General features: G+C 55.0%; 3 protein-coding genes across 3 annotated transcripts in view; 2 read left to right on the top strand and 1 right to left on the bottom strand.

Annotated features, from left to right (window-relative positions):
- POU2F2 (POU class 2 homeobox 2) overlaps positions 1-15328 on the bottom strand; it is a 77864-nt gene extending 62536 nt beyond the window's left edge. Inside the window, exon 1 of the mRNA XM_036012831.1 lies at positions 15208-15328. The gene's annotated coding sequence lies outside the window, so the exon portion shown is untranslated. The remainder of the gene's footprint in view (positions 1-15207) is intronic.
- LOC118497666 (carcinoembryonic antigen-related cell adhesion molecule 21-like) overlaps positions 1-27918 on the top strand; it is an 834765-nt gene that overhangs the window by 379946 nt on the left and 426901 nt on the right. The gene's annotated exons all lie outside the window — the stretch shown is intronic.
- Positions 1-27918, top strand: part of LOC118497667 (carcinoembryonic antigen-related cell adhesion molecule 1-like) — a 746496-nt gene that overhangs the window by 296872 nt on the left and 421706 nt on the right. The gene's annotated exons all lie outside the window — the stretch shown is intronic.

Genomic DNA, 27918 nt, shown 5'->3' with positions numbered 1-27918 from the left:
TACAGGATAGGGACAGACTGCCCGGCGGGGCGGGATGGCCAGGATGGCCGGGAGACGGTCCCACCCGGCGAGCACTGAAATGGACGGTGAGCAACATTGGATGCTGAGGCCCAGAGAGGGCAGCCCTGTCGGCGAGGTCACAGGCCAGGACACTGATGTCTCCGAGTCCCTGTGGGCAAACTCCTGGGAAGGAAGTCAGAGGGGGCGGTCGGAGCGCCAAGGACCTGGAAGTTTGGCGGACCACTCTTCTGTTTCACGTTAACCCTGGTAGCACAGATGAGGCCCAGGACCAGCCAACAGCACAGAGTTAGTGGAGACAGGGCTGGAGTTCAGGAGGAGGAAAGAGAAAGAGGAAAAGACAGACTGAAACAGTGGGGAGACAGACAAACAGGCGAGCGGACGGATGACGGAAGACAGACCGACAGATAGGAAAGAGAAGAGTTGAGGAGACGCAGAGGGGCAGAGAGGAGGCGCGGAGGGGTCCAGAGAGAAGCCCGAGTGGGGAAGAATCGAGGGCGGTAACAGGAACCAGGGGTCCGCCCAACTCCACCCCCACAGACCTCCATCTTCAGGGGTGGAAGGGGGCCAGGACGCCTGGTTGGGGGGTGGAGGGAGGAGCTGGGGTTCTCCCCCCTCAGGGGCTGCCCCCCCCACCCCGCCCCGGAGCTAATCAGCGGCTGTCATCTCCACGGTGAGGTCTTGGTTAAGGAGATTTAGGGCCAGGATCAATAGGAAATTTAAAAATCGATGCAGCGCGCAGGGCAAAATCGATGGCGTTTAATCGCCTTGCGGATTCCCAGTCAAAACAATTAGCCGCGCGGAGTGTTGAACACGGTGGCGACACGGCATTAACCGTCAATATTGGTGTAAGTGATGGCGGGCGGCAGGGGAATCCCGGGCCTCCGGGGGCGGGAGTCAGACAGCGCCTTAGGGCTGGGGTCTGCCCCGGAGCAGCGCCCTCTGCGCTCTGGGGCTTCTCCCTCCCTCAGGGCCCAGCCCTGGTTCCCGCCCGCCCCCGCCCCCCCGCCCTCGGTCGTGCTGTCCAGGGGCGCACTACCCCGCCCGTCTGCCTCCAGTTCTCCCAGTCCCATCCCCGGGGCCCTGTGTCCGCATATGCCCTCCGACAGAACCCGCTCCCAAGTAGAGAGAGACCTTCTCCAGGGGAGAGACAGCCTGTGGAAGGCGGGAGCCGTCTTGCCAGCCATCACTGAGCCTGCAGGAGGTGGCAGTCGGATCTATTTAGAAGATGCCTTCTCCCCATTTCACAGATGGGGACTCTGAGGGAAGGACAGGGGAGGTGGCTGGCCCACGGTGACCCACTACAGAAAGAGGAGGAACCCAGACTTGAACCCTGAGTCCTCTTAACTCCAAATCTATGGTCCATTTTTAATTTTAATTTTTAAAAATATTTTATTTAGCCCTGGTTGGTGTAGCTCAGTGAAGTGAGCACCAGACTGTGGAGCAAAGGGTGGCTGGTTCGATTCCCAGTCAGGGCACACGCCTGGGTTGCAGGCCAGGTTCCCTGTTGTGGGGCACATGAGAGGCCCCACAATAAATAAATAAATAAATAAATAAATAAAATAAAATCTAATACAAAAATATTTTATTTATTTATTTTTAAAGGGGAAGGGAGGGAGAAAGAGAGGGAGAGAAACATCAACGTGTGGTTGCCTCTCATGTGCCCCACAACAGGGAACCTGGCCTGCAACCCAGGCGTGTGCCCTGACTGGGAATTGAACCAGCGACCCTTTGGTTTGCAGGTCAGCACTACATCCACTGAGCTACAGCAGCCAGGGCAAAATCTGTGTTCTTTGCATCTGCACCACAGAGAAGGGGGAGACCCACCAGAGATACTTGCTGGAGAAGAAACAAAGCTCAGCATCTGGGCCTGGCCCATCTGCTCTCCCCACAGCTGTGACAATGGTTTGCTGTGTCCTGGGGTCTGTCTGCGACTTGCCTGACAGACTGTGGGCTCCTGGAGGGTAGGATGGAGGGTCTGAGGGTAGCACGATGGGGCTGGGACAGGCCTGAGGATGACAGTGCCCCTTGCCCCACAGACACAGGCTGCCCACCTACACCTCCACTGCGGGGCAGACTGCTGAGCCACTGCCCCACAAACACTTCAGCTTGCCTGGGTTCAGCAGAGTATCCCTTCCTGAAACGGCTGGCAGTTTCCTGAGCTCTGGGTGCAGTTCATTGCTCTGCAGGTATGATCCTGCAGAACCCTCACAACCACGTGGTGAGTACAGTCCCCAAGATACAGATGAGGAAATGAAGGCTCAGAGAGGTGAAGTCACTTGCCCAAAGTCACACAGCCAAGAAAGGCAGATCCATCTGACTGGACACTGAGGGGCCAGGGATGCAGAACAAGCAGCATCTAATGACTGCAATCAAGAGAGGGATGCAAGGAGTGGGTGCAGGAACCTGGCACCTAGACAGGGGGACCAGGATGGGGCCCCACAGAGCTGGGGGGCTGGGGGCAAAACTGGAGACGGCACCCTGGGCTCCTGACCTGGCAGGACCAGGAGGGGAGAGAACGAGGCCAAGGCCAGCGCTCACCTTCTCTGAACTTGCCCAAGGGCTCCTGCTTCTGGGGTGTTGTGTGGGGAGGGCAGAAGCTTCCGCAGCCACCTGCTCCCTGGCGCAGGAAAGCAGGGCAGGGGTGTGTGCGGGGGGAGGAGGCCCATGAGATGAGCCAGGGATTGATCTGACAAGGTCCTAATCAGATGGTCAATATCACTGACCTGACCACTTAACCTATTGATAAGCTGGCAAGGATGGAGCAGGCGGCGAGTGGGCTCCGGGAGGGAGGCAGCGAGAGGGCCGGGGGAGCCTGACTCAGGCCTGTGGCGCGCCTGAGTCTGGGGGCCCGGAAGAGGGTGGTCTCCTCAAACACCACCTTCCCCGTGACACATCAGATGTCTTCTGTCTGGGGGCTTCTACCCAAGCCCCTCCCTCCACTCAGGGCCCCTTAGCCCCTCCCTGAGTGAGGCTGGGAACCGGTCCGCAGCACCCTCACCATACCCAGAGCCCCCTGGGTGGTGCCTTGGCTTTCTTTTCACACATGTGAGGGCCATCTAGGAGCCTCGGTGTCCTCCCTTGCTAACTGTGGGTCCATGCAACAGGGACCGCCAGGAAACAGCCTGGGTCCCACGGCTGGGGTCTGGTGCAGTGAGTGCTGGTACTGCAGCCACAGAAAGGAGGGCTGTGAGGGGCGGAAGATGCGCTGGAGCCCTGGCCAGGTGGGTGGCTGGTTAGAGCATCGTCCTGCTGCACCAAGGGTGAGGGTCCAATCTCTGGTCAGGGCACGTTCAAGAATTAACAATGAATACGTAAATAAGTAGAACAACAAAAACTGATCTCTCTCTCTCTGCTCCCCCTTCCTCTCTCTCTCTAAAATCAACAAATAAAAATTTTTAAAATATGTTCAAAATAAAATCATCGACAAGAAGAGTGACATTCATAATCCATCATTAGGAAGAAAAAAGACAGGTTATAAACTGGCATGTAGCAAGTGGTCCCATGTTTATGAAACACACACACACACACACACACACACATATGCACGCACATTTTTTCCCAAAGGAAAAAAGAAATTTAAAGCAAAGTCAGAATTCTGAGTTTGGCCACAGGCATCTGAATTTTAACATGTTTTCTGGATAAATTCGCAGGCATACTCCCATTGAGAAAACACTGTTTAGAAAGTTAGACATCAAGAAGTTAGTTTATTACTTGAACAACAATAAAAAACGTTTTTTAAAAAGTTAGTTTATTTTTCATTTAAGTGGATGACCATGGTAGGGCTTTTTTGTATCTCTTTGAATATCTGCATTTTCTATTTTTTTCCTGCAATGAGCAAGTATCGCATCAGTTACCACTTGTGTGTAATTACAAAAAGCGGGGCCAGCGGACCCTGCAAAAGCAGGGCCGTGGGGAGGCACTTGGCGGGCACACCAGTGGTGTCTCTCTGTCCTCCTTTCCTTTCCCAGCCAGGTTGGTCTTATGCCCCCACCCCCCGTGCCCAAGCCCAGCAGAACCCAGGCCCCAGGTTGAATCTAAAATGCTGAGTGCAGAAACGCTTGCTCCCCTGGGCTCTCCTCTGTTTGAAAGGGCCAGATAGAACCAAGCTAAATTCTGTGCCCTGTCCCCTCTTCAGGAAACTGGCTGAGGGCTCACAGACAGCAGGGACAGCTGGAGGGAAAGCCAAGCCCCAGAGGGAGGGAAAGGGTTTTCTCAACGTCGCACAGCTGGCTGGTTGTGACAGAGCTGGGACCCGAGCTAGGGCTCCGGGCGTCTGGCTTGTGCCATCCGACTGCTGGGAGGGAAATCACCGCGAGAGCAAGTGTGCTGTCCAGTGCAGGCCAGAGGACTAGTGGGAGAACTCGCTTCTGTGGGGCCCCAGAATGTGGTGGTCCAAAGTGGTTCTGCTGCTGCCTCGCTGTGTGACCCTGGGTAAGTTGCTTCTCCTCTCTGAGCCTCAGTTTACTCCAACATAAAATGGAGTTAATAATAGCACCCTCCTCACCGTTCTGATGTGAGGAATCAATAAGACCATGGGTAGAGCAAACTCAGCAGAGGGGGCCTGGCACAGACAGGGGCAAGTGAGGGATGGAAATGATACCAAGCTCGTCGACCACAAATGCCGTAGTGAGTAGTATGTCAGAGGGTGGGAGGGAGCACAGAGGGAGATGACAGGAGAAGGTGCGTCCTGGTACTCGGTCTCGGGGTGAGCAAACGCGGTGAAGACATCTGGCTAAATGTGTTCCTTTGTTCGTTCATTCATTCATTCAATAAGTAAGTAAGCAAGTTAAGTGTTTCCTGAGGCCAGTTCCAGGCCAGACCTCCTGCACGGCCTACCATCCAGATATGAAGAACACAGGCTCCCACTGGGTCAGCACTCGGGAGTTCGGGTGGTTGAAGCTAGGCTCTCCCCTGAAGGTTGCTGCCTCGGGGACCTCCACACTGCCCCTGGGGGCTTCTGCTGCCGGCGCAGTGCGGACCGCCTGACCGCTGTGGTGCTGCAGGCACTCGAGTGTGCGAGCACAGGTGGGTTATGTCCCCTTTGTGACTCAGCACTGCGCCCCAGGCCTGACACTCTAGGGACACGCCGTACTCAGGTTTTTCCCTCCATTTCTTTTTAATGAAAAAAAAAAAAAAGTTCACAGTACCCGGCCCAATGCCTAACTCCGGGCAGGCACTTGGTAAATAGCAGTTATTATTAGTACCATCACCACACTCTCGGCCACTGTTCATCCCCGCACACCTTTATCTTGCCGGGGAGGGATGTTGAAGCTTAGAAGGAGCAATGTGGTTTGCCCACCAACACATGGCCGGGCCAGGCCTCCCTCGCAGGTGCGTGTGACAGCGCAGCCCGGGGGGGCGGGGGGTGGGGAGGAAAGGCAGCCCAGGGTGGGGGCCAGGGTGAGTTGGCTGGGTTGGAGGGGGCTTTGTGAGCGAGTCGGGGGAGCGCACAGCCCCGGAAGACAGGTGTGGAGTCTGGCTGCTTTGAGGCTCAGGCAGGAGGTAGCCTGACTTGCCCACGCCCTACGGCTTGTCCCCAGGAAGTGAGCTCCCTCCACCTGTACAGCAGGGCAGACGTCCAGCTCCACCCTTATATTGGGCAACGAGGAGGACAGGGGACCCAACAGCTCCTGTTCATCTGACTGAGGCCCTTTAAGCACCTACTGTATGCTGAGCACTGTTCTAGGCACGGGGGATACAGCCATGAACGACAAAGTTCCTGCCTTCATGGTGTCGTTGTCGACCTTCTCGTGGAGGGAGAGATGCAACAGGCAAGAATATACACTTAAGAGCTAAGGAGGAAAACAGGCCAGGTGAAGGGGTAGGTTACAAGATGACGTTCCTTTACACTGAGAGGTCAGGAAAGGCCTGTCCAGGAAGGTGGGTTTTGAGTAAGAGCCCAAATGCAGGTAAAAGCTTTTCCAGCGAAGGGAACAGCAGATGCAAAGGCCCTGAGGTAGGAACAAGTTTGGTGTGTTAGAGAAACAGCAAGAAGGCCAGGGTGGCCCGAGCTTCCAGGAGCAGGAGGAAAGGAGGAACTGAACAGGCAGGTGGGTGCCCACTCACGCAGGGCTGATCAGTAAGGAAGACACCCCAAGTGCAATGGGGGATGACGGGCTTCCTCACTGTGGCAGAGGGGCGGTCGGTTTCATCCTCCAGAGCCACACTCCATCCTCACTCCTTCCCCACCCTCCCTGTGAGACCTCCGGACCCTATCCTTCTGTAAGAAGCTCAAGAAGTCTTCAGCAAAGCCTTGCAGTGCCCGACAGGGCTCTGTCAGGGTCAGCCTCCCAGACTGGGGGCTCCTCCAGGGCAGGGAAGGGGCTGGCTTATTCCTGTGCCTTGGCACCCTGCTCAGGCCTGGTGACACACCTCAGGAAACAGTAAAATGTTGGTGGTCACTAAGGGGGACTGTAACGCTTGACCTCCAGCTCCCAGCAAACCTCCATGTGGGGGCAAGTTGTAGCCTGTTCTATTCAGCTCAGTAGTCAAGAGATGCAGCTGGGAGCAAGGGGAAGGCCGTCCGCCCCCCCTCCCCGGCCAGGCCTTGTCCCAGGTTACCAGGGTGGATGCGCAGGGCAGTAGGCCCTTCCCTCCAGGTCTCCCCACCCTCCTCCTGCCTCCCCTCCCCACCAGACTCTGAGGGATCCCTGCCTCAGTGCCCAGCTCACACCCTGGGAGTCCCTCCTCAAACCCTTCTGCCCTGAGGACACCGGCCTCATCTCTCACCCCTCCCTGCACACAGCTGCCGGTCCAGTGGCACCCACACTGGCTCATAGCTCTGTGCCTGGCACACAGGAAGGCTTGTCTGGAAAGCCCTCTGCCTCCCCCTTTCTTCTGGACCCTGCCACCTTCTTCATGTTACCTTCTTGGTGAGGGCCCTCGGACTCTCCCAGGAAATGACCCCCGCATCTGCACAGCCCCGGCATGCTATGCGCACCTCTGTCAGAGCAGAGCCCAGACCTGTGGGCCCCAGCCGAGGGGACCCCACTGCCCATCAGGGGAGTCTCCCAGAGGAGTGCTGAGGCACAGCAGGGTGGAGGCAGGGAGGCCTGAGCTCTTCATTATTTACGCCTGTGTGGCCTCAGTGGGTTCCAGGAGGGACAAGCTTGCACATTTAGACGCTGCGTGTTGTGCCGAACGTGTCACTTCCTCAGAGGTGTTACACCTGACCCACCGATCTAGACTGGGCTCTCCCGTGACCCCTCCCACAGCCTCATGCTCCTTCCCTTCCCAGACGTCATCACCATTTAGGACTAACTGCACACTGAGGCACGATCAGCGCCCATCCTATTGGCTCGGCTCTCTTGCAGGGCAAGGCCTGGGTCTGTCTGTAAATCACTGTTTCCCAGCTTCCAGGATGGGGCCTGGCTCACACGGAGCTCGGGCCCCTCGTGATGAGGGGTTCATCGCACGGACGATTGCCGATTGCGAGGTTGAGCCTCCTCCCATTTTCACGTTGCTCTAGGTGGGGAGTGCTAGGCGCTGTAACTCGGGACGCATCCCTTCCGGGCACTGCACGAAGGACCTCTGCACGTGGCCTGTGCGCACGCACTGGCAGGCGGGCTGGGCGCTGCCATGTGTTAGTATCTGCCTTTGTACCTTCCTTGTTGAAAAACTCCTCCGAGCGAGGAGCGCCCTGGTGTGTTGGTACCTGTCCTGCCTGGTGAGTCTCGGGACCTATGTGCATGCGTCATCTGACCCTCATGCCTGAGTGTGAGTCTGTGCTTCTCCCTGTTTCCAGACCTGGTGTGTCCCTTTCGGCATCTCTGGGGACGCACGCACAAACACCCGTGTGGATCCGCAGGCTTCATACCCACACAGTTTCTGAGAGAACCTCTGACCAAGGATACGACATGTAGCCGGGTCTCAGGACTCACGGTGCGCATGTCTGTCACGTGTTGGAAAATCTGTGTGTGTGTCTGTTTCAGAGTGACTGCATGCGTCTGCATGTACATCCATTTCAAAATCTGTTTATTTGCTCAAGACTTGCGTAGCCTCAATAGTTTGGGGAGAGAGGCAGTGCGTGTGTGATACGTGTGTGTGATGGGTGACACGGACACGTGTACACCTGTGTGTCTGTCTTCCCTGGGCTGCTGCTGCCTCTCCAGTCTGGCGAGGACCTACTCTCCGTCTCTGTCTCACACACCCACCCATGCTCATATACGCTGTGCAGATGGGGAGGGGGCCGGGGTGTCAGTGAGCTCCTGTGTCACAAGGTTAATTTCTCCGCAGCCAGGCAGGCTGGGCCCTGAGGGGAGTGGTGGGGGAGGGGCTGGTCCCCACAGCCCCTCTGATAAATATGTATTTGGGGCTGCTGTGCTCAAAGGTCATGGGGGGAGAAAGAGGAGGAGGGGTGGTCGCACCGTGCTGAGCCACCGGGCCGCAGCCAGGCCCAGCACGGGTTGCAGGACCCTCTCCAGAGGGATGACGAGATGCAAGCAGATGACCCCTCATCTAGTCTGGCTCACCCCCACCCACAGCCCTGCTCAGACAGAGATGCCGGCATGGACACACCAATATTTGAACTCTGGAGGGGACCGGCACACGAGCCCACGCCCGATGACACCCAGACACAGAGAGAGGCTCAAGTGGACACACAAAGATGGCCTTGTGGGCCACCAGATGCGTGGAGAGCTGGGAGTCTGAAGCCAGACCCATCCCTCTTCCTCACCCTGACCTTCACCCCAATGCAAAAAAAAAAAAAAAATACAAGCACACAAGAGTTCCCCGCAGCTCACAATAAGAAAGGTCCCTACATGCTCAGTACACACACACACACTTGGACGCAAAGGTGCACAGGGCCCCATGAGAAGGGTGAGCCTGTACCCTATACACACAAAAGCACACAGAGGTGCACCCCAAGAGTCCCAAAGACACCAAGTTCTGCGGAGGGAGGTGCATACTGACGACTGCAGATAAATGTGTGTGCGTGCACAAACATACATGTGCACACACTCACACATACAAAGGCTCCCAGACACACAGGCCAGGCGGGACTCGTGGCCGAGCCGGGCTGGGAAACCACCCGCTGCTCCACGGTCGCACAGGCCCTGTCCCCACACAGGCGAGAACGCCTGTCCGGTCTCTGTCCTCGGCCCCCCAGCCAGCTGCAGCCAAAGGCACCATCATCTGTCCAGCCCGAGTCACATCAATTGTCGAGCCTCCCCTCCTTGCTGACCAGCCATCTCGGCCATCAGCGGCCTCGGCCATTAGTCGGCTCCCGCCTCTGGCCTGCATTTGTTGAATCTCCCTTACCTGGCAGAACCGTCCAGCCCAATGGAGCCCTTTCAGGGTCTGCCTGACCCTTTCCTCAAGGGAGTCCGAAGTCCCCCGTTGTGTGACCTTCGGCCCATGCCTCAGGGCAACCACCCCCTCGGCACACAACTCAGGCGGTCATTTTTCACTGACCACCGGCCACGGCGGTTCTGGTGGACCGCGAGACTGTGTGTCGGAGTGTGTGTGTGTGAGCCCTCTCGTAGGCATGTGTGTGCGGCTGGTGGGACGGCTCCAGCGGTGCTTTGAGTCAAAAGGAGCGCCTGTGTCTGTGTGTGTGAAGGAGGGTTAGGGTGTCAGCAGCTGTGCTCAAAGTCGAGGAGTGTCTGCGGGTGAGGCGGTGCAGGTGGGCAGTGAGGGCATCTGGCCACACTTCACCTGTGTGTGTGTGCGTGTGCACTTGTGTGTGTGCTTTAATGCAGGGAGTGACTCAGTGTACAGGCCTGGCCTTGGTGCGGAGGCCACGGAAGGCTGTTTCTGTCTTGGGCATGGGGGGCTGTGCGGCAAGGCTTCTGCTGCTCAGGCGGTCGTGAGCCAGTGGACTGTGTCTCTCTGACTCCGTTGCCTGTGTTTGTGAAAGTGACAGATGCTGCCTCTCTGGCCTCACTGCGGCGGATTAAGTCTGTGAATGCCACATGAGTCTGCACCCCAGTGGGGGAGGGTCCCCAGCCTGCTCGCACACTTTGGTGTGTGGGCCACAGCCTTGCACAGCATAGGATCCTGGGGGCAGGGGCTAAAGCACCTCCTTGTTGGTTTTTGCGAGGGAGATTGTGTCTGAGAGGACACCAGGGTGAGGGGCTCTGTGTGTGCTTGCACTTGAAGGCACGCATGCTCACATGCTAGTCTGTGTTGTCCAAGGCACATTGTCACGAGATACACATAGTGTGAGTGATGCATATGCTTGATAGCTCCCGGGAGCTGGCTAGATCAAGTTTAAACTTCTCTGAGCCTCCACAGATCGGTCCTGGACACTTTGCACACCTCAGCTTTCGGGGCCACGCCCCCAACCAGGACTGCTTCCTCCTGGCTGGCCCCGGCCATCTTTCTGCCCTCCCCCCTCTCCCCCTTGCTCAAGGCCTGAGCATCCTCAGAGGCCTACTTCCCAGTTTAAACACACACCTCTCTCTGTCTCCAGATACCCACTGACTCTGAAGCTCCCTTTGTGCTTCACGCACCCAGATAGATTCTTGACTGAGGCTGGAACAGAATCCACCTCTGAGTCTGGGATTGGTGCCTAACAATGGTTTTCAGGTAAGGAGTGCTCATGCCACTCTCGCCTGATTACCTCAGGGAACAAACTGTACTTCATGAGCTCAGTGACTCACAACACTCAATAAATACCTATTGCGTGCAGGACCTAGGATGTGGGGCTACCACCTCCAACCTCTTTCTGAGGATGTCAGAGCTGGGAAAGCTGCCTGCTCCAAGATGGGGCTGTGGGTGAGTGAGGGAAGGCGCACCTGCCTCTCGAGGCCACCACCTGCATCTGGGAAGGGGCTGTGCAGCAGCTGTGGGGCTGAATGCAAGCTCAACCACAGCTCTGTCTTTAAACAGGCCCAGCCCCAAACTGTCACCAACAGGGTGAGCTCTCGACCTCCCTCATTTGTGGCTTTCCATTCAGGATACAAAGCGAGACCCAGGTCCTCGAAGCCCTCACTGAGCCACGTAAGGCATCCATCCACCTGACAAGTCCTGGAAGACAGGTCAGTGGATGGACATCTCAGAGGGCAGAGAGGCAGGGGGGAGGGGGCAGAGCCACAGAAAGGAAATGGTGCTGGGACAGCTAAGGGAAGGGGGACAGACCTCCGAGAACAGACCACGCTCGGTACCAGGAGTCCAAAGACCTCAACTCTAGCGCTGCTTGGTGGCTTACAGGCTGGGAGAATCATGGGGACCCCTCAGCCCCATCTGTGAAAGGAGCACCATCGGGGCTGCTGTAAGAGCTAGGCAGATGCAGGGGCGTCATCGTCCTCATTATTGTGAGACCAGGAGATACCCAACTCAAGGGGAAAAATGATGAGTGATATATATTTGGAAGAAAAAAGCAGACCCCAATCTGAGGAGACCCCATACCCATTCTCTCCTCCAGCATTTCTCCACACCTGGTTTCTCAACTATTTCAATCCAAACAAAACAAAACACAACAAAACAAAACAAAAACCCTGTAAATTAACCAGCACATGCTAGACAGGGGAACTGTTCCCTTGCCCCACCAAGATCCAAACAGCCCCTGGCATGGCCGTCTGACCCCTTCCCAGGTCATCCCACACACACTAGGCTTATGTGCCGGGACTCGGACAGCTCTATCCAGTCGAGTGCTGAGGTTGGGGTCCTTAGCTTGGCTGTCACACTGGTGGGGAGGGGGTTTGGGCCTATGGTCCCTGCATGCAAGGAGCGAACGTGTATGAACGAGAAAGGAGATTAGGGGTGGCCCCCGATGGATCCACTGGAAAAAACCTGGCCAGCATACTGTTAAGGATATATAGGCTAGTACCTCTCTCTCTCTCTCTCTCTCTCTCTCACACACACACACACACACACACACACACACATACACACACACCCTGTGACCGAGTTCTTTCCCTACCATGGCCCCTGCCACAGACACCCTCCATTTTCTCTGCAAAGATTGGCGGAAAGTAGACAGGGCAACCGAGGCCCCCAAAGATGGCATTGCAACCAGCCAGAGGGCTGGCCAGTAGCCTGAGGGGGATGGGGACCTGGATATCTCTAATGGGCACCAATGGGCCTCTGTCCAGCATTATCCAGAAATCAGGAAGTAGACTCAGAATCGTGTTACTAGCAACTGGAGACCCTGCTTGTGGCCCTGACACGGGACGCTATGTTACTACGGAAGAACCACAGAAGGTTTCCCTGGGCTGGCTGACTTCAGGGAGGGGGGATCGTTTCTTGAATCCAGCTTCAGGGTTGCTGTGCAAGCACGCTCTCAAGCCCACCCACCCACCTGCGACCTCTGTGCGCGTCTCTCATCACTGCACCCAGACCCTGCACACAAACCCACCCTCCCTCTGACCCAGGACACACAGAGACACCTAACGAGAACAACAACAACGATAATAATAGCTCTTTGCAGAAACAGTAGTTCCACACATGACCTTATTTAACGTGTACCCTCGCGTACACAGACCACATTCAGACCTAGTGCACACACGCCGAGCCTCTACTCTAACCACGCTGCACATCCGGATTCACACACCCAACACCGATGCCAGACGACGTGGCACACAGACCTGCACACGTGTGGATGCCTGCTGCACACAAGCCGGAGTGCCTTCTGAGAGTACACGTAGCAAGGGGTCCATGAACATCAAGACAAGGGAAAGACCAGTATAAATACACACGCCAACTCCCTCCTGCACACCTATCGCCTACAATGGAGACCCCAGCACCTGGCCCCCCGCTGAGCACACTTGCCATGACTGTGCCTTTGGCTCCTCACTCCGCCGAGGCACCCGAGCCCCGCACACAGTCAGTCCACCCTGAACACCGCTCGCAATGCACACGGGCCTTGTGCACACACACGCTGCCGCCATGGTCGGACTCTACACACACCAGCCCCCCACCGCGCACGCCGCTACACTCTCCCCTGTACCCTGAGGGAGGGGGGCAGATTTACCTGACAGTGTGGCAAGAGACCAAAAGCTACCAAGTTAAGTGGCTCATTGGGTCTAAATCCAGGACCAGCTCCCCAACTCCACAGGCCCCAGGATGGAGGGAGAAAGTGGGGAGTGGTCAGCAGGCCAGATGCTTTCTCTTAGGATCTTTTACTGGGGTTCCAAAGCTCTGAGGGCCCTCTCAAGTGGACCCTAGCCCCAATTTCCACCCCGTCTCACTTCCCGCTGGCCATCCATGTCGTGTTCCTCCCTGTCCACACCCTTCTTTCTCAGCGGGGCTGAGTCCACAGCCATGAGCCCTCTCTTAAGGTCTTCCCCTCCCCCTCCCACAGCCCCAGTGAGCATCCAGCCAGACTTCCCTGGGAGGCCAGAGGGAATAGGGGGTCATGCTAGAACCCCCAGGGCAGGCCCAAGCCCCCCACAGGGGAAAGAGGGTAGAAATACATGGGGGTGTGGAATAAGGGTTAGGCTTAGGGAAACTTGGGGGACTCTTGTCTCTGCGTGGAGCCCCTCTCCCTGGCACACTTTTCAAGGCCCCTGTGATGATGAATAGATGGAGATGAGGGAGGGGATAGAAAGGACAGGGAGATAGAGGGGTGAGTGGCAGGGAGGGAGAATAAAAGAAAGGGGGAAGGGAAAAAGAGAAAAAGAAAGGGAGGGGTGGAGAGAAAGAAGACAGAAAAAAAAAAAAAGAAAAACTGGAGGGGGAGCTTTTACCAAGAGCAGGAAGAAACAGAAAAACTAGAAAACAGGGAGAAAGAAGAACCGGCAAAGGAGACAGAGAAAAAAAAAAAAAAAAAAAAAAGAGCCAAGGAAAGACCGGAGAAGAAGAAAAGAGAAAGGAGTAAAGAGGCCGGAGGAGGCAGCTGAGGGGTTCCCCAAGTTACAGACTTCGCCGGGAGAGCCGAGGGGCGCGCCCTGGCTCCCCAACATCACTCCGGACCCGGGAGCTCCGCTGCCCGCCTTTCCTCCTGCCCGAGACGCCGCCGCCGCGCTGCGCCCCATCCCGGCTGCCGGCTCTTCCCATCTTTCACCCTCCGGCAATCCAAGACACCCCGTTTCTTTCTCTGCACCCTCGTTCCGACCCCCTCAGCCCGTTCCAGTTCCCTACACCTTCTTACCTGTCCCCCCCCCCCCATGCACCCTGCTTGCCTGGGAGCTTCAGGCAGCGTCGCCAACCATTATCCTCACCATCGCACTAAACCGGCCCCACACCCCCAGGAAAGGGGGGAAAAACAGGCGGCACCACCACCAGCCTTGACCCCTTGTAGCCTCGTTTTCTCCAGTCGCCCCTTCCCCAAATGTTGGGTCCAAAATGGGGATCCAGCCCAGCCCCGGGAGCCTCTCCAAAGCGCCGGAGCCGATGCCACCTCGCCTGTCTTCCCTGCGCTCGCTCTTTTTGTATACGGTGGCCCAGGCTGCGATGTGTTGTTTTGTTTTCGTCTTTTTATTGGTATTATTTTTTTCCTGCCCTTTTTCTTTTTTCTTTCTTTTTCCTTTTTTTTTTTTGTTTTTTTTGGCCTGGGGGCGGCAGCTACGAACGCCCACCGCCTGGTCTCCTCCGCCAGCTCCCGACTGTCGGCTCTTTCTCTAGTCTCTGCTCCTCTCGCCTCGCTCCTTTCTCTTCTGTCTCCGCTCGCTCCTCCATCCTTCCAGCTCCGTCCTCAGCCGACTGCTCTGTCCTCTCCCCACCACCTCCGCTCCACGCCTCTTCTTTCCCCGTCCTTCTTGCCCCTTCTCCCCTTTTTCTCTCCCCCTTCTCTCCGTCCTTATTTCTTCCCATCCCTCCCCCACCACCACCACGCACATCTCTCCTTCGGTTCCCTTGCTGCCACCGACCGCAAGCCGACTCCCCCTCGCCCCCAAATAATAAAAATACCCAGCCAGGGGGCAAAGCCCCGACGCCGGGCCCCGCGAGGGAGGCGAGAGGACCGGGGCCGCAGCGGCGGCCGGCAGCCGGAGCGCGGTGCGGAGCGAGCGGCGCCCGCCCGGCTCCCGCCCGGAGAGCTCTCTGCAATAGGCCAAGCCGGCTGCATTAAGCTTCTTGCAATCAATAAAGCGCGGGTCAGATTATGCAAAGCGCATATATTAATATGCAAAGTTTTAAAGATTTTTAAATGGAAGGGCGAGCGCGGCGCGGGCGGGCGGGCAGGGGCTGCGAGGGGAGAGGGAGGAAGGGAGGGCGGGCGGGCAGGCGCGCAGGCGAGCTGGGGAGAGGAGGAGGCTGCCCGCCGCCCGCCCGCCCGCCCGGCTGCGCCGCGCCGCCTTGCCTTACCGCTGCTCCCATCGGTAGGCGCCGCTGTCTTCGCCATGCGCGTCAGCTGCACGGCTCCGAGGGGATGGCCGAGGAGGAGCCGCCGCCGCCAACGCTACCCCCGCTCCCGCTCCCGCTCCCGCTCCCGCGCCCGCTCGCTGCCTGCTGCTGGCGCTGCTCTGGCCGCTGCTCTTCGCCTGAGCTGCCCGCGCGAGCCCAGGCGCGCGCCATCCCCGGCTCCCACCTTGTCCCCATGGCAACCTCGGGCCCAAGGATGCTCAGAGAGAGAGAGAGAGAGAGAGAGAGAGCGCGAGCGAGAGAGCGAGGGGGGAGAGAGGGAGAGGGAGAGGGCGGGGAGCGCAGGGGACACGGAGGCAGGGAGAGGCCCGAGACCCACAGAGACTCAGAGATACACAGAGACACAGAGACGCAGAGATACCCAGAGATGCAATCGACGGACAAAGTGATGGAGAGTGGAGAGGGGCAGGGATCAGAGGGGGCACCCAGACAAGCAGAAGCCCGGAGGGCCAGAGACACACAGAGACACAAAGAGACACGGAGAGACACAGAAAGAGACAGAGGGGGAAGGAGAGGGGAGCAGAGGGGGACTCAAAGGCAGGGAGACACTCTAAGGTCCAAAGACTCCCAGAGACACCCAGAGACATTCAGAGACAGAGAGAGAGAAAAGGGGGAGAGGGCACAGAAGCAGGGGAAGAGACAAAGAGACGCCCGGGGCAGAGACATACAGAGACACAGAGAAACATGTAGACACAGGACAGAGATCGAGGGATGGTGGCAGCAGAAAACTCAAAGGCAGGGAGAGGCCTTAAGACCCAGAGACTCAAAGGGACACCAGAAAGACAGAGACAAGGAGGAAAAGTGTAGGGGAAAAGGGCAGAAGTAGAGGGGACATGGAAGCAGGGAGAGACTAACAGAGACAGAGAGAGGCCAGCCAGAGACACGCAGAGGCATGTGCACACGCACAGTGGGGTCGCAGGGTGGGAGAGAGGTGGAGAGCAGCAGACGGGGAAACAAAAGCAGAGAGAGGCACCGGGAACCACAGAGACATCCAGAGACAAAGAGATAAGGAGAAGAGGTCCCTGGAGAGAGAGAGATGAAGAGCCAGAAAGAAGAAAGAGCCACAGAGAAGAAGACACACGGACAAGAGATACAGATAGTCAGAGAGAGAGAGAGAGACAGAGACAGAGAGACAGAGACAGAGATAAGAGAGATAGACATGCAAGAGTCAGAGACAGGAGAAAGAACCACATTCAGAAAGAGAGGAGTGAAGAGGCAAGACAGAGTTGGAGAGAGAGACAGGCACAGAGAGACAGACACAGAGATAAGAGAGACATGCTGAATCAGAGAGATATGAAGGAACAGCCACTGAGAGAGAGCGTGCACAAAGCCAGAAAGACACTGACAGAGACCAAGAGATACAGAGACTGAGACAGAGAGAAAAAGACACACACACACACAGAGACAGGGACAGATGATGAGTGAAATGTAGACAGAAGCACAGTGAAATCGATGTAGGGATTCTGAGAGATTCTAGGAAACAGAAAGAATGACATGTGCAAAGAGAGACCCAGAAGCCAAGACAGAAAAAGAGACAAAAATAAATACAGAGACAGTGAGAAACAGAAAGCCCAAGAGGGAGAGTTAGAGCCAAAGTCGTGCAGAGAAACACAGGGGTGCCGAGGTACCACTAACGAAATAGACAGAGTCGTCAAGAGGCCAGGGAAGAGACCCGGAAGGAGACAGAGATGTGATAAGAAGGAGGCAGACACCAGAAGAGGCGGTGGACAGAGGTCCACAAGAGACACAAGACAGAGACAGCAAGAGATGAGGGGAGAGTCGGAAGTAAAGAACGAGACTTGGGAAAAAGGGGACGGAACCAAAGTCGCCTAAGGGAAGGCAGAAAGGGATAGGCTGGGGTGACAGCAGAGACCAGGAGAGGGACAAGTGGGGCTCGGGGTGCATCAAGGGAGAAGAGGGGCAGGTGGGGGAGACAAGAACAGCGAGGAGGGAGGAGGCAGTACCCTGTCACTGAGCACCTCTCCTGTGCCAGGCACGGAAAGACAGAGGAGGAAGAGGAAGGAAAAGGGAGCTGAGGGGAAAGGGACCCTGCACCAGAGGAAAGTCTGCGCTGGGTCCGGGAAGGGCACGTGGCTCCCGCCCCCTGCTGGCAGGGGTGCGGCAGTGCAGGCAGGAGGATGGGGCTGCGGAGTGGTACCCAGACCTGGAGGGGGTTTGTGGGGACGAAGAGGAGGAGGACACGGGCGCGCGCCGCGCGGGCGCGGCTCAGCAGCTGCAGCCGGCCGATGCTTTGTTGCCCATACCACCTCCCCGAGGACTGTGTGGGCACACGGGCCCCTCGAGACATATGCATGAAAGAAACACGAGAATCACCAACTGCCCACGCGTACAGAGGCTCCTGGGACTCACACTGCAGGTACTCAACGGAAATAAATCCCGGAAACGCCTACCCCGCGGGCGTACAAAGTAAGTACCGGGACCTGTGTAGAGGGCATAACAGGGAACTACCCACTACCCTGGGTACACAGACAGCAGCCTCTTGGAACCCGCACTGTGCGCACAGCACAGACACACTCAAGAAACAACTGCCCTGCCCCGTGTGCACACAAGGTAGGTACAGGCACCTGTGCATCACGTGTGTGAGACAGAACCACTTAGTATCCTCCGTGCAGAGCAGGACCCCTGGGCTTCGCACTGCGCGTGCACAACACAGGTGAATGAGGGACCGCCTGCGCCGCCTGCACACAAACCGGGCTCACCGCCGCTCCGGGGCGTGGACTTGAGGGGTGAGGCCCCGCCCCGCCCCGAGCAGCTTCCTGGGACCCACTCTGTGTGCACAACACCAATGAAGGCAGGAGAGCGCTAGGGCTGTGCCTGTGAAGTAAGCAGGTGGACCGGGCAGCCTCCCTGGTGGGAACGTGATGGACACCCAGAAGCAGGTTCTGGAGACCGCAGAGTGCATACAATACAAGTAGAGATTTTTCTTACTAAGGCCCCTGGGTCCCACTAGTAAGGGGGAACTCCAAAAGGGTGTCTGGAATGACCACACAGGATCCGCTCACCCTGGAAGGAGCAAGAAAGGAACAGTGGGCCCTGCCACGAGTGTCCTGGAAGGACTCCTGAGTGCCCTGTGGTGTGCGTGCTACACAGAAGAGCTGCAGGTGCCCAGGCGCCCGATGGGAGGGAAGCTCCAGGCCACGCGGGGTGCCAGGGACGTGCGGTCCTCTACCTCACCCCCAGCACCTAAAACGATCAGCACATAGTAAGGGCCCATCCCTTCTGAGAATGACCAAGTCCATGATAGTTATGTGCACAGCAAACACAGGGGTACCGATATTCAGGATCCAGAAATGCTGGTTTGATACATGTGAAGTTCATGTCACATGCTTACTGGACAGTACAGTGAGGAGCAGTGGTCTGCTGCCTCCATGTGACAGGTATCTCTTAGTCATCCAGAATATCCACCTTAAGCAGAAGCTGACATCCTTCACGTACTTCCCAGAGGCAGATCTGAAAGGTGGCTCAAGCACCTGTGCGTGCAGGTTGTCCCAAATGCTCTGGGGGGCTCCACCCAGCCGTGAGTCATCGCCCTACAAAGATGAACGCAGCCTGTGTACGTGCATGCACCAGACACATGCAGAGATGTACGCAGCACACTGAGCACAACATAGGGGAACCATGCATGCTCTCCCTGCTACTGAAAGAGCCCCCATCCCCAAAGCACTGGACTCCTCTGAGGTGTGTGTGTGCATGCAGTCCAGGAGAGGGCCATCTCTGGGTGTGGGTGCCCATGCGCACACCTCTTCCTGTGCAAATGAAGTTGTGTGCTCAGCTCTCCTCATCCTGCCTGTTCACGTTTTGGAAACATGTACAGTAACAGTACTGTAATGTACTTGGCCTATCCCAAGTGCATTATGTTGGAAGCTATGAATACTCTTAGTCGTGTGTGTGTGTGTCCAAACATGCCTCCAAACAGATGCCGTGCTCACTAATGCAGTGTGTCTCTTCATGCATCTGTGGCACCTGTCTGCTTGTGTGTGCACCTTTGTGTCTGGGTCACAAGTCTTGGGTCTCCCTTACAACCATGAGGATTAAGGAGGTAAGATAAGGGAAACAGAGGCACACAGAGGGAAAGAAGGAAAGGACAGAGGAGAGGAGTGGGGCAGGAAGGGAGGGGAAAGAAGAAAACTGGAACTGGAATGGGACCTAGGGGAGGGAGGGAGGGAGGGGGGAAGGGAGGGAGGAGAGAAGGAAGCCCTGGGAACAGAGGCAGATGGGGAGAGGGTGGGTCAGGCAGGAGCAGTGGGGGAGGAGGGGAATGGGTGGGAGAGAAAGGAAGGGTGGCTGAGGAGGAAGGGAGGGAGTGAGAACTGACTAGACAATGGTGAAGTGCAGAATGAGGTGCCAAGAAGAGAGAAGAATAGAAGAAGCTGTGAATATTTCCATAATTACAAAGAGAAGATCAGTATATATGATAGTTGATCAACAAATCTTTTCGTTGTCAAAAAATAAAAAGAGAAGGGGACTAGGAAGAGGAGGAAGGAGATGAGAAATGGAAGAAGGGAGGTAGAGGTTTTTCTGGTCTGTACAAAATTTAGATATTCCTCCAAGGGCCTCCCATGGGACAGTGTTTGAGGTGGGGTGGGGAGTGAAGGAAGACAGGCAGCAGAAGAGAGAAGAGAAGGGAAAGCATAATGTAGTTGCCCAGGATGGGACAGCCAGCTGCCTCCAGCATCCTGCAAGAGATGGGCGCCTGGGGCACAGAGGAGGCACACAGGCCAGGCCCTGGAGCAGAGGAGAGGGCTCTGGAGGAGGTGAGAAAAGGAGCTGAGAGACTGGCAGACTCCGCGGAGTGGGGGTGGGGGTCCAGGGGACAGAGATTTCCAAAGGCCAGAAGGAAGCTGCAGTGAGCAGGAGTGGGGAACTGAGGATCCAGTGGAGGAAAGAAGCTTAGAAAGGGGCCAGGACAGGCCAACTGGAAACGGAACCAGGAACCCAAGGAGCAGCTGGAGGGCTGGGTGAGGGCCACAGGCATCCTGCAGGTGGGCCCTGCCTTATGTGCATCCCGGGGTCAGAAGCTCTCCCTCCCAGGGTGGCTCTTCCAGATCGTTCTGTTTACGAAACGTTCACTGAAGACAACTATGCGCTGGGGCTGAGCTGCAAGCTGAAGACACAAAGGCGACAGAGATGACTGCCCTCACCAAGAGAAGAGCCTCATCTCAGGGGGAACAGACAAGAAACAAGCAGTCACTGATACAGCGACAAGGACGAACCCCGAAGCACAGTGAAAGAAGCAGGACACAGAAGACTACCTACTGTGGGGTTTCATTTATGTGGAATTCTACGCAGAGCAAAGCCTTAGTGACAGGAAAACAGATCGGGGTGAGAGGCACTGGGCCTGGGAGGGGACTGTGGCAAAGGGCCAAGGAGGGAGTGGGGGTGATGGAAACATTTTGCATCAAGATTGTGGTAGTGGTTACAGGACTGTGTGCGGGGTGTGTGTGTGTGTGTGTGTGTGTGTGTGTAAGACAGAGAAAGAAACTGTACACTTGAAATCGGTGAATCAAGTTGTACACTTAAAATTTGTGAATCTTACTGTACAATATTTAAGTCCTACTACAATACTACAAAAATTAATAAGTAAGCAATTAAAGCCAGAACAGTAAGCTTTGAGATAGAGAAAACACAGGGCTCTGTAGGAGCCGAGAGGAGGTCGAGAGGGCAGTGTGGGAGGGCTTCTAGGAGGCAGTGATGCTGAGATAAGACCTGAAGGAAGGGGTGGGGGGAGGCGTTCCCATGAAAGGACTTCCACATGGAAGCAGGCGAGAACTGAAAGAAGTCCAACATGTCCCACACATAGAAGGCAAGTAGGACTACCAAGAAATGAGAGAAGAGAAAATCAACGTCCGAAATGCAAACCTGATAGCTATTGGGAGCATCACACTGAATAACCCTCACCTGCTCCCCCAAAAGGCCCACAAAAAGGAAACTACAAGACAGAACTGGAAATTTCTGATCTGCCCCTGCGCCCTCCACGGAAAAGACTCCCTTCCCCTGCCATTCCAGAACGTCTTCCCTGCTCCCTTCACGTGGGGGACATCTCTCCCCATCAGGAAACAACCTCCGCAACAGGCTGACGCCCCAGCTCCCCTAGCCGCAAGCTCCCAGGCGCGAGCGAATCCGTTCCACCTGGACTCTGTGTGGGCACTGCCCCCTGGTGGCTGGAGTGATGCATTACTTAGGAAGAAAGGACAGTCCCAAGGCCAGGCCTAAGTCTCTGTCCCTCCAGAGCTCAGTCCAAGCCATTCCCATTGCAGTCCCCTCTCGCAGAGGCCCTCCGCCTTGCTAAATCCAACAGACTTTTCTGTCCTAGCCCACTTTCCTTCTCTACAGTAGATGGCCACGACCGCGTTTAAAATCCTCTTTGGGGTGCTTGCTGTTAGATGGGATGCTGCCCGATTCATGAATTGCTTAACACATCCAATTAGATCTCAAAAAAAAAAAAATCCTCTTTGTATCTAAGGAAGCTCACTCCCTTGGTTCTCCTCCTGGGTCTCGGCAGCTCTCCCCCGGTGAACTGCCTCTCCCACAGCTGCCTTCCCTGTGCTGGTAGCCCCCACACTGGTCTCCAACTCAGCCCTCTCTCCCACACTTCAGACCCAGATATCTAGCCACCTCTTGGAGGTCCCAAAGGCACCTCAAAACCAACACATTCCACCTGAACAGGCCCCCTTCCCCACCATGCGCCCCAGGCCTGGGTTCCTCTCCCCATACAGGTGCCTCCCTCCGATCCGGCATTCAGGTCGGAGAGGTAGCTTCCAGCCTTGGCAGCCGCTCCTCACACACCCAAGTCAGGCCTGAAATCCTGTCCAGTTCATTTCCTTCCTGAATATTAAGATGAATGATATGCCCTGGCTGGCATAGCTCAGTGGATTGAGTGTGGGCTGCGAACCAGGCATCGCAGGTTCAATTCCCAGTCAGGGCACATGCCTGGGTTGCAGGCCATGGCCCCCAGCAACCACACAACCACACATTGATGTTTCTCTCTCTCTCTCTCTTTCTCCCTCCCTTCTCTCTCTAAAAAATAAAATAAATAAAATCTTAAAAAAAGATGAATGATATAAAAATTGCCAATCATGAACAGGCTTTTTCTTACAAAGCAGTACTTTCATAGAATTTAACCTGATATTTCTCAAATCCTCTTCTCTTCCCTGCTTGCACTGTCCCCATTCAGGCCTCCGCACCCTCTGCTCACCTGTGGCACCCGTTGTCAGTCCATCCTGCACACTGGCCACTAAGGTGTTATTTCTACAACTTGGCTCTGAGCGAGTCACTCCCTGGCTTCAAACTCCTTCAGGGCTCCCCATCGCCAACAGGATAAACACCAAACTCCTCGGCCAACTTGTCAGGTCCCTCGCAATATCTGGCTCCCCTCCCCCTCCAGTCACTGCCCACTTCCTACACTACATACCACCACACCAGACCACCACCACTTCGTTGAATCTGTGTCCTCTTACCTCCTAGCTTTGGCATATGCCATTCCCGGTGACCAAAGTGTTCTTCTCACCCTTCTCCCCCTGGCAATTCTATTCAACTTCAAGAACCAGCTCACATGTTTGAGGCTATCATAAATATCCAGTTTATGCTTTCATGCACCGATATACACAGCTGGAGCACCTGTGTAAGTACCACCTCCATGGGAGGAGGTGCTGGGGATGCCAAGGGGGAGAGAGTACAGTTGCTGCCCTTCAGAGCTCATGGGCCAGTGGGAGGGACAAACACATTGATAAATCAAAACAACACAATGTGCTGGGACACGAACCCAGCCTGGGGAAATTTTCTTGAGTTTTAAAAGGGAAATAGTTCTTCCAAAGTTGGAGGAGCATTAACTTGAGAGAGGACAGCATATTCTGAAGCACCTACGTGGCGGAAAGCAAACCGTGAGCAGGCAGGCAGTGGAGCTGCGAACGCACAAGCTCTGAGAAAAAGGTGTTGCTGGAGAGGCTGGATGGGCCCAGTCATTGAGCATCTTTCGGTCTCAGAGACCATGGGGGTTGTATCAGGGCAACTTGGTGTTTTTGAGACACGCATTTGAGGGGGCAAAAAGAGAGACAGGAAAAATCAGGAAGCTGCTGCAAGAGCTTGGGCAAGAGGTGCTAAAAGGCTGGTACTATGATATCAGTGTCATGGGAACAGAGGAGGTGACAAGAGTGAAAAACCTTGAGGTGAGTCAAGTCAGCAGGCTTTATGTTTGGATGTAAGGGTGGGAGCCGTGACAGCCACATTTCTCACCTAGATGCCTAGATGGATGGAGGCGCCGTTCACGGGGCCAGGAGAAAATAGGAGGAGGCACAAAACTTATTCAATGAAGTCTTTTTGAAACCTCTTCAGTCTGAGGTGGCCAGGGGACATGCCCTGCACCCAGCTGTCTATGTTGGTTCCACAGTCAATGTTAGGGTATATTCATGTGCAGTATCATGGAGACAGATCTGGGCTGAAGATTTTGGCAACATGAGCATACAGGTGATAGTTAGAATCATGAGAGTAGATGACGTCCCTCAGGAAGGACATGTAGAAGGAGAAGAGCTGCGGACCCAGGAAGGGGCCCCCGGGAAGGACCGCACTTCAAAGGTGGGCAGAGGACAAGGAGACCTTACATGGACCAGAGAACGAGTTGTTAGGGAGGAAGGAGATCCTTGAGAGCTAGATCATGGAAGCAGTGGCAGGCAGCCTTAAAGATGCCCCCAGTGCCTCCGCCTCCTAGTTCTCATGCCCCTGTGTGATCACCTCCCTGTGCACTTGGGCTGGATTTCTTCTAATGAGCAGAATACGGCAGAAGTAATGAGACATCATCTCTGAGTTTAGGTTACAAAAAGATGTATAGGCACATCTTTCTCCACTCCCCCCAGCCCGCTTCTTTCTCCAGTTACTCACCCTGGGCAAAACTGTGCCCTGCCATCCCCTCCACACATAGCTGGAGCCTTAAGAAGAGACTGCACCCCTTAGCTGAGGGGTTCATGGACTCCTGACCTGCAGAAACTATGAGATAATAAATGTCTGTTGTTCTGAGAGGCTAAGTTTTTGGTTATTTGTTATGAAAAGGCCAAGGGAGAAAAGATTTTTGAGAGAAATACTGGTCCTGGTCAATGGAGTTAAAACTGCAGGTAAACACTGGAAAATGTCCTCAGATGTGGCAAAGGCCATTACCAAGCTGGGTTCCAACGGTTTCAGAGAGTTGAGATTCCGATGGGAGATGAAGGCTAGGGCTGGAGAGCAGGAGTGCTCTGCAGAGGCCCGCTGCTTCTGCCCGCCCAGCATCCATTTCCCCGTCGTCTATGACATTGCCCTAATTTTTCTCTGAGTGACCACCCATGGCCTACCGGATACGACTCCATGAGACTGTCCGTCAGAGTGCCCAGCTATCCACAGGCCAAGGGGAGGCCACATGACTCAAGCTGAACCAATCAGAAGCTCCTCCCTGGAATCTGAATCATGAGCTTACGTGACAGGAGGCCGGAACCTGGTTAGACCTGATTCATGTGGCAGTCAGGACCCTGCGGAAGCTGCCATTCCTTCCGGCTGCTTCCATTCCTGCCACTGACCTGGTCCCAGTCCTTTCCAAAGCCTGGTTCTTCCGTCTCCCCTGCCATTGTGGGTGCCATCCTCATTTCCTTCTAATAAACTCCTTGCCTGCCTAAGTGAATCAGCGAGGGTCAGTTTCTGTTGCTTGCTGCCAAAGAACCCTAACTCATACTTGCTCTTTGAGAATTTTGGATGAGATGAGTAGGGGAACAAACAACAGGCACAGAGCGCAGGGAGCTAGAGGTCTTTTGTTAGTTTTTAAGGTGGCAGAAACTTGGATAATTTTCAGGCTAAGAAGGAAGAGAGAGACAGAAGGACTGCTGAAACAGAAAAGGGGAGAATGGTGGAGTAATATCCTGGAAGTCCCGATGGGATGGGCGACTCATGGGTGGGGAGGGTGGACCAAAACAGAGCCTGGAGACGCGATGTAAATCTGGGTGTAGGTTTGAATAGGAAGTTGAAGAAAATTGATTAAGTTGATTAGCCTTAATTTTACTTGTTGTGACTGAAAGGGTGGGGTGGGGAAACATTCACAGGGGAGTGGAGACTGAGAGGAGGCTGACCCAGAGGCTGGAGCAGCTCCTGTGTTCATGGCTTTGCCACCGTTCTTCTCAGAGCCGGTCTCGGCCACCTGGACCAAGGCTCGCCATGTGGTGACAGATGAGGCAGAAGGCCAAGGGTCAAAGGGAATCAAGGAGGTACTGGTCATTTCCCATTTTTCTGTCCAGGCCCACCCTCTACCCTACTCTACCAAGCTCCCTTGCCCTCTGAATTCTAAGAGGGTCCCCCATGGGAAGCACCAGCAGGACATTAGAGAGTGGGAGAAGAAAGCGTCATTTGGGATATTTCTCCTCCTCCCAGCTCTGTGTCAGCACCAAGGTTCTGGCAGCTGCTGTGCTCTCCATATCTCCGGTGCCACTTGCGTTATGTTCCATGGCTCCCACCGGGCTCCAGTAACACCAGCATTTCCTTTCCTTGCTCATGTGGACCTAAGGGTGGTCACAGCTTCCCGCTGCCTTCACCTCCCTTGTTGGTTCGCTCAGCGCTGCCCACACCTCTGCAAAGAGTCCCTTCATTAAATTATCTTCGAAATCCCAGCTGTGGTGCCCTCTGTTTCCTACTGGGACCCTGGCTCTCAGAGAGCTAGTGAGAGAGATCAGATGGTCCCATATGAGGCTCTGGATGGGCAGGGAAGGGAGAGAAGCCAGGAGGGGTGTGGCTGACTGGCAGGAAGCAGAGGGATCAAGGGAGTGGAGCCCTCTGTGAGCTGAGGCTACAGGTGTGATGGCAGTGAGGGCCTGCTAGGCCTGGAAGGCAGGTGCTGGGATCAGAGTGCAGGCTACTGGTTTCAAACACGCAGGGCAGTAAGCACTGTGTTGTGGTCAAAGTCAGGGCTTTTTAATTTGGGACCCAAAGAGTCCGGTGTTGGCATCCTGGCTCTGCCACTTTGCTGAATGTCACCCAGGGAAGTGACTTCACCTTCCTAAGCATACATCCTGACCTTTGAAGTAAGGATATTAATACCCACCTTACAGGTTTTGTGAGGGGTAAACACATGTAACCCGTTTGGCATAGTGCCTAGCACTCGATGTAAGTGCTCAGTAAGTGTTTGCTACGTGTGCTGCAGCTCCAGGTGATGACTGAGTCCAAGGCGTGGCCATGGGCATGGATGGATGGAGTGGGATGGTGGTGAGCAGAGATGAGGTGGAAAGAGACTGAGGGGCTAGGTCACTGGGAGGAGGACCATCACAGGAGGTGAAGCATCCCAGCAGGATGGCAGAGGCTGGGGTGGGAAGTCTGTGAGGAGGTGCTACAGTCTTCAGGAATGATGGGAAGTGACCAGGGAGTCAAGAGATGTCACTTAGGAAATGGGACAGAGGGCTGTAGAACCTGAGGACATAATCCTCAAGAAAGACAAGTTCTGTGATGCCAACTTAGAGCTGGGATCTGCCTCAGTTGAGTCCCCACAGCCCCTTGCATGCCCCCTTTGAGATGTCCACAGTGATCACATGGACACTCAGATCATGTGATCAGAGAGGGACTGGGCCTGAGCCACCCTGTAGTACCAATAGCTAGAATAGATACATGCCTTGGTGAAGGATTATTGAATGACTTGGGGGAACAGTACTGGGTGACATTCAGCAAAGTGGGAGAGCCAGGATGCCAACACCAGACTCTTTGGGTCCCAAATTAAAAAGCCCTAACTTTGACCACAACACAGTGCTTACTGTCCTGCGTGTTTGAAACCAGTAGCCTGTACTCTGATCCCAGCACCCGCCTTCCAGGCCTGGCAGGCCCTCACTGCCATCACACCTGTAGCCTCAGCTCACAGAGGGTTCCACTCCCTTGATCCCTCTGCTTCCTGCCAGTCGGCCACACCCCTCCTGGCTTCTCTCCCTTCCCTGTCCATCTTATTTAACATTGGTTTTATTCCACTTATATAACCCAATCACTAAACAAACAAACAAACAAACAAACTAGCAAAAAACCCACCACTTGCCCTGAGCGGTGTGGCTCTGTGGGTTCAGCATCGTCCTGCAAACCAAAAAGTCACCAGTTCGATTCTCGGTCGGGGCACATGCCTGGATTGCATTTATTTTTTCAATTAAAAAAAGAAAACAGCTCTTGCCCAATTTAAATTAATGTTTTCTGCCACCATTATGCATGCTATTCCACCTACCTAGAATACTTTTGTCCATTCTATCCACCCAAAGTCCTTCTATTCCTCATTCAAGAATAAGCAAAAATTAATCATCAGGGGGAATGAAAATAAACCACAATGATCTACTACCACACATCTGTCATACTGGCAAAATTAAAGTGTCTAACAATACCATATTGGCAAGGATGTAAAAAAGAAAACTCTCAGTGCTGGCGGGAGAGTGAATTGATATAAACACTTTAGAAAAAGTTTATGAGTATGGTAGACTGAAAAATGTCCGCCAAAAATATGTCCACGGCTTAATCCCTGGAATCTGTGAATTATATGTGGCAGATGTGATTAGAGTAAGGATTTTTTTATAAAGATTTTATTCATTTATTGTTAGACAGAGGGGAAGGGAGGGAGAAAGAGAGAGACAATGTCTGGTTGCCTCTCATGCACCCCCCTGT

The sequence above is a fragment of the Phyllostomus discolor genome, chromosome 12 (genome assembly GCF_004126475.2).
Source record: "Phyllostomus discolor isolate MPI-MPIP mPhyDis1 chromosome 12, mPhyDis1.pri.v3, whole genome shotgun sequence".
Classification (NCBI taxonomy): domain Eukaryota; kingdom Metazoa; phylum Chordata; class Mammalia; order Chiroptera; family Phyllostomidae; genus Phyllostomus; species Phyllostomus discolor.
The sequence above is the reverse complement of the archived record's forward strand: the minus strand, read 5'-3'. Positions and strand labels throughout refer to the sequence as shown.